This window comes from Gigantopelta aegis, chromosome 6, assembly GCF_016097555.1.
Source record: "Gigantopelta aegis isolate Gae_Host chromosome 6, Gae_host_genome, whole genome shotgun sequence".
Lineage (NCBI taxonomy): Eukaryota > Metazoa > Mollusca > Gastropoda > Neomphalida > Peltospiridae > Gigantopelta > Gigantopelta aegis.
Genome location: NC_054704.1, coordinates 70,165,778 through 70,171,697, shown reverse-complemented (window position 1 = coordinate 70,171,697; position 5,920 = coordinate 70,165,778). Strand labels below are relative to the sequence as shown.

The 5,920-nt window shown below is 38.8% G+C and overlaps 1 protein-coding gene across 1 annotated transcript in view; it reads right to left on the bottom strand.

Moving 5' to 3' along the window:
• The window catches only part of LOC121374961 (protocadherin-9-like), a 29,307-nt gene extending 25,547 nt beyond the window's left edge, over positions 1-3,760 (bottom strand). The window contains exon 1 of the mRNA XM_041502116.1: positions 3,636-3,760. The gene's annotated coding sequence lies outside the window, so the exon portion shown is untranslated. The remainder of the gene's footprint in view (positions 1-3,635) is intronic.
• Positions 3,761-5,920: the final 2,160 nt, after the last annotated feature.

Below are 5,920 nucleotides of genomic sequence, written 5' to 3'. Positions count from 1 at the left end.
ACGTATTCACGGCGAGATGAACGCTAGTGCGTGTCCTCATGTCAAGGAATGCACACCCGAAGGAAGTCATCATCGTTAACAAGATGCGCTTCGACGAAACGGTTATTGGTTGGAACTACTGTATTTAAAAGAAAAAAGTTGTTTATGATTTGCTATGATAGTGGACTTACATTATTACAGATTCCTAATTTTAGTACCTGTATCTTCAATCACAATCCATTCGTTCATTCATTCATTAATTCATTCATTCTTTCGTTCGTTCGTTCGTTCGTTCATTCATTCGTTCATTCGTTCGTTAATTCATTCATTTATACCTTTTTTCGTGCTTACATCCAATTAAGGTTCAAGCACGCTGTTCTGGGCACACACTTCAGCTGGTGGTTAGATGTTAGTGGTTAGTGGGAGAGAAGTCAGTGTAGTGACTTTACACCTATCCACCCCACCGAGTTGTTAAACTGGTTCTCGGTGGGAGCCGGTACCGGGCTGTGAACCCAGTACCTACTAGTCTTCTGTCCTTTGGCATAACCACAACACCACCGTGGCCTTCACCCACTATAACCCGGTTCGTTAATGTTAGGTGCATAATGTACTCTGTAATCTAGATCTACCAAATTTGGAAATCCTAAATCTATATAGCATGCTGAAACACTAGAACAGTGGAGCGAGACGTAGACCAGTGGCAAAGCATTCGCTTGATGCGCGGTCGATCTAGGATCGATCCCCGTCGGTTCCATCCAGTGACTGGTATATCCAGTCTGTGGGATATTGCACATAAAAGACCCCTTGCTACTAATAAAAATATCTAGCGGGTTTCCTCTGAAGACTACATGTCAGAATTAATAAATCAATGTGCTCTAGTGGTGTCGTTAAACAAATCTTCAAAACCAGAAGCGTGTTCAGGAGACAGAGCGCTCGAGAACACTTTGCATGGTTTCTAGTGCAAAACCCAAGTTATCGAACGACCAAAAATAGCTCACGGCATTCCGAACATGCCTCAGGTATTGTCAGGACGCCAGTTTCAGCACGTGGAAATAGGTGCACACACCCCCACAAACTCCGCAGTGCTATAGATATAACGAATGTTAGTGTTAGTATAGAATACTGTAGATGCATATTATAAAAACCGCCACAACCATAGAAAACGCCTGTATCTACTCCAGCGGATAGATGGTTTGTTTGTTTGTTTAACGACACCACTAGAGCACATTGGTTTATTAATCATCGGCTATTGAATGTCAAACAGTTTGTAATATTGACATATAATTTTAAAGAGGAAACCTGCTACATTTTCCCATTAGTAGCAAGGGATCTTTGATATGCTCCATCCCACAGACAAGATAGCACATACCACGGCCTTTAATATACCAGTCGTGGTGCACTAGCTGTAACGAGAAATAACCCAATGGGCCTACTGACGGGGATCGATCCCAGACCCTACCACCTATCTAGCTAACCGCTTTACCACTGGGTGACTGACAATACAAGCACTAAACTATATCGCCGTCATCATTAGCATCATCGTCGTTATATCATCATCATCATCTTCGTTATCATCATCAGCATCATCATCATCACTACCATGATCAATTTTCAAAGGTTTTTAAGCCAATGTAAACAACACTGTGCCACAATTTTATCTGTGTGAAAATTAATTGTCGTTTTGATTTGAAATCGTATATACTGTCCTCTTATGATCGCAATTTATGTTCCTTAAAAAAGACCCACTTACACTGGAGCACTTTAACTAGATGCTGGACAACGTCACTATAACCAGTCTGACTACATGATGCTTCGGCGTCACCCATCACTGATTCGGTGTCAGGTGTGAGGCGAGACATCCCACACTAAATATTTGATGAATATCGATGCATTTGAATGATAACCGTGTGTGATGCTGGGTGTAAGTAGCGTCTAACATTTGATTGTTCTGAACGAACACATTTTAAAATATATGTCAATGCCCTACCATTGTGTGTAAGTAAATACATTGGAGATGTTTCGAACAGTTTAAATATATCTGCTTAGTGTCCATTGTTACGCCCTGTATTGATGGAACTTTGAACAATCAAACTACATGTATTTATATGCTTTGCATTGATACCATTTCTAAAAATTTAAACAAGATCGGTCCTCATCTGGTAAATATTTTTATCTATCTAAAGACATTTGCTCTGAATCGATATTTCTAACCATTTTAATAGACTTGACTTCATCTGGTGATATTGTTATTAATTTAAGTAGACCTGTCCTCAACTGGTGATATTTTCTATCAGTCATAAATAAATGGCAACTTGCGGTATTTCTAATAATTAAAATAGATCTGTCGTCAACTGATGACATTTCTAACAATTTAAATAGATACGGGGTATATCCTCGACTGATGATATTTCTATCAGTCTAAAGAAATACACATGCTCTTAACTGATATTTCTAACAATTTAAATAGATCTGTTTTTAACTGGTGATATCTCTGCCTGTCTAAATCAATCTGCTCAGAACTGGAGACACTTTAAATAGACTTGTCCTCAGCTGGTGAAATTCCACCACAATCTAAAGAGATCTGCTTAGTTTTGTATCTGCATCTAGGACGACATAATACCAGTGAAGAGCAAAGAATGACCATCGATCCCCATATGTTTTGTATTGTTACAATCGTCCGTAGTAATTATCCACGAAACGGCGAGGTCTGCTTACTGCTAATACCTGTAATCGATCGCAGACGACATTTGTAGTTTTGGCGCGCTGGGGCCGGGGAAACAGCAGAAGGTCGAGTCTTGGGGGAAGAACTAATAGTGGAGTGCAAGCGCTTTTGTCTCACTGAATAATTTATCGTCAGACTAAACGCTCTTTGGTATACAGTAATGAAAGTATTTCACAACTGCAGTAAATGCCAATTACAACTTTTAGCATAAAAAAAATATTTGTTTTCTAATTGTTTGGTTGTTTTACAAAGGAAATAAATAAGGATTTTGTTTTTTAAATCGTCTCTGTAATACAATTTTTTTTATATTATCTCAAAATATATTCTAGTACATGTATATTAGTCTTCATTATACATCCAGGGGGGGGGGGGGGGAGGGGGCATTACTTTTTATAAACAAATGATACACTATACAAATAAAACCCTGAGATGTGTATGCTATTTTCTGGAGTAAAAAAAGGTGAGATTCTCAGGGGGCAACTGCCCCCCTGCCCCTCGGAGGGTACGGCCCTGGTATTTTAAAAGTTTAGTTTGCTCTTATTAAACATTAAATGTACATAGTGTACCAGTTGTTTTCTAGTAGAACTTTGCTATTTGTAACTGCATTTAGTGTATTAATAGCAGAGGTGAATCCAAGGGGGACCCGTCCACACCCCCATAAAAATATTCAAGTGCCACTTTTCTCCCCTCTTTTAATTTTTGTTTTCATTTCGGATGCCATTTTGACGAGTTGGTCTATGTGCTTTTTCCCGTTAGAACCCTCGCAAAATATTTTCTGAATTCACCCCTAAATAGTGCATATACTTGAATATTAACATAAAATAATATTATATCTGACATAAACTTCTTTTTTAAAATTAAAGTAAAAATTAAACAAACTTAACAAAACAAAACAAACTAAAACAAAGCAAAAACAAAAGCACAGATGACTCACATGTCTATAAACAGCTGCTATATCCTTTCTCTGTTTTAGAAGTGCCGGCTTGATGAACAATAATAGTAGAGGTTTTCGTGAATAATAAATATGTAAAACGAAAGCCGTGTGCGCCGCACGGTAGCTTTAAGAGAAGTGACAGCCTGTATTCACGATGACAGTATCGTCAGGCTTGTTGAGCTATTCCCGCCAATCAGAGCGGGGCTAGTATCCGCTGTTCGGCTACTGTTTGATGCGTTTCGCCGGTATCTGCCTACCGAAGAAGAGTTGAACAATACGGTGTAAAATATGTCATTAGAAAAGTGCTACCGGCACTAGCTTACTGATAATGGCCGTTTAGATATCGCCGATTTCAAATGACCAACATGGCGAGTTAGCTTCAGTGTGATTTATTGCTCGATTTCTAATTCCATTCACGTAATCTTGGAATGACTGTATTCAAAAACTATTTCTGGTTTAATTGGGTCCATTTACTACCAGTGTTGAAACGGCTACCACTTATAAAAAGTGTTGTGTTTCGATTTTGAATTTGATCTATTTATGCACTGTTTTAGCATTTTAATTGAACTGCCTTAATTAGATTCGCATAATCTTGAAATAGCTATTATTTAAAAACTGGTTTTGTTTTAAAGGGGTTAACTTAAAATTGGTCGGGAAATTGCTACAACTGAAAAAACTATTAGATTTTAATTTGGTTCATATAATTTTGAAATGGTTCTATTCAAACATTAGATTCACGTAATTTTAACACAACTCTATTTAAAAACTAATTCAATGTTTTAAGTCGCCTCGCTTATTACAAGCATTGAAGTAACGACAACCGAAAAAGGTATTTGATTGTTATTTGGTTCACATAATTTTTAAATGAGTCTATTTAAACACTGCTTTTGAGTTTTAATTCTGTTTACCTGACTTGGCTACAAATGAACGTCATTAGCCAGTCTGGCTGATCAGATACCTTATAACGTTAATGACTGAAACACGTTTTTTTCAGGAGTTCGTAATCAAGTTAATATTAACATCTCACATTTCTCATTTTGAGCTAGGAAATCTAAGCGCCAAGTAACTATCAAGGGATGCTCACGTATCGCAGCTTTTTCTGTTGTATGTCGCAAGCCGATAGTCCAAATTGAAACCAAACCGTGTTTAAAACTGCACACTCATTCCCTGTGGTACCAAAGCTGATTTAATACTCTCATTTGGTATATTTTGAGGATGAAAGTCCCCAAAGGGTATGTAATATTATTATAGAATTTCGTTTCTGATTGATTTATATTATGCGGTGTTGGCGTTTTGCTTAAAACCTGGAATAGTTTTGGCTTTTTTTAATTACAAAAACTAAACCCTATCTGGGTTGTTGTTGGGTTTTTTGGGGGGTTTTGGGGGGGAGGGGGATTGTGTGCGTGCGAGGTTGTGTGCATGTGCGTGTGTGTGCATGTGTGTGTGTGTGTACACGTGTGAGTGTGTGTATGTGTGTGTGCGCGCGCGCGTGCGTGTGTGTGTGTGTTTGTTTATTTGTTGTTGTTTTCTGGGGGTCTGTTTGCTGGGAGTGTGTTGTTTGCTTTGCTTTGCTTGATTTGCTTTTGATTTGCTTTTGCTTTGCTTTTGCTTTGCTTTGCTTTGCTTTGCTTTGCTTTGCTTTGCCTTGCTTTGCCTTGCTTTGCCTTGCTTTGCTTTGCGTTCCGTTTCAGACAGTGCACCACGACTGATATATCAAAGGCCGTGGTATGTGCTACCCTGTCTGTGGGATGATGCATATAAAAGATCCCTTGTTACTAATGAAAAATGTGAGAGTGAAAATGAGAGTATGTGTGTGTGTGTGTGTGTGCGTGCGTGCGCGTCCACTAATTTGTGAAATACACCCATTTCATCGATAATACATAGATTGTTTCTCTGTTTGGAGCACTGGTCTTTGCTCTCAACTCCACCACCATCAAAAGAACAACAAGATAAGATCCTAGTAATCAAACACAATATTGACACGTGTCACGATGACGTCACTTTATCTCTTTTATTCACGTCTGCATCTAGATCACCAAATGCTGATTATGAAAAACCCATATTGATCTACATGTTTTGTTTCGGACCGCGACATGGACGGTTAGATTGCCCCCCGAATGGCGAGGAAAAGTATTTAACCGGACGATGGAATTGGCTTGCATCACACGACAGTGGTGGTTCGCTCTCTCCAAGGAGGTCACATTTAAAAAGATTAGACACCTCCAGTTCGGCACCTACCCGCGTCTGTCTGGAGGTTGAAGGTGTAAAGTCGCTTCTGTGTTTCA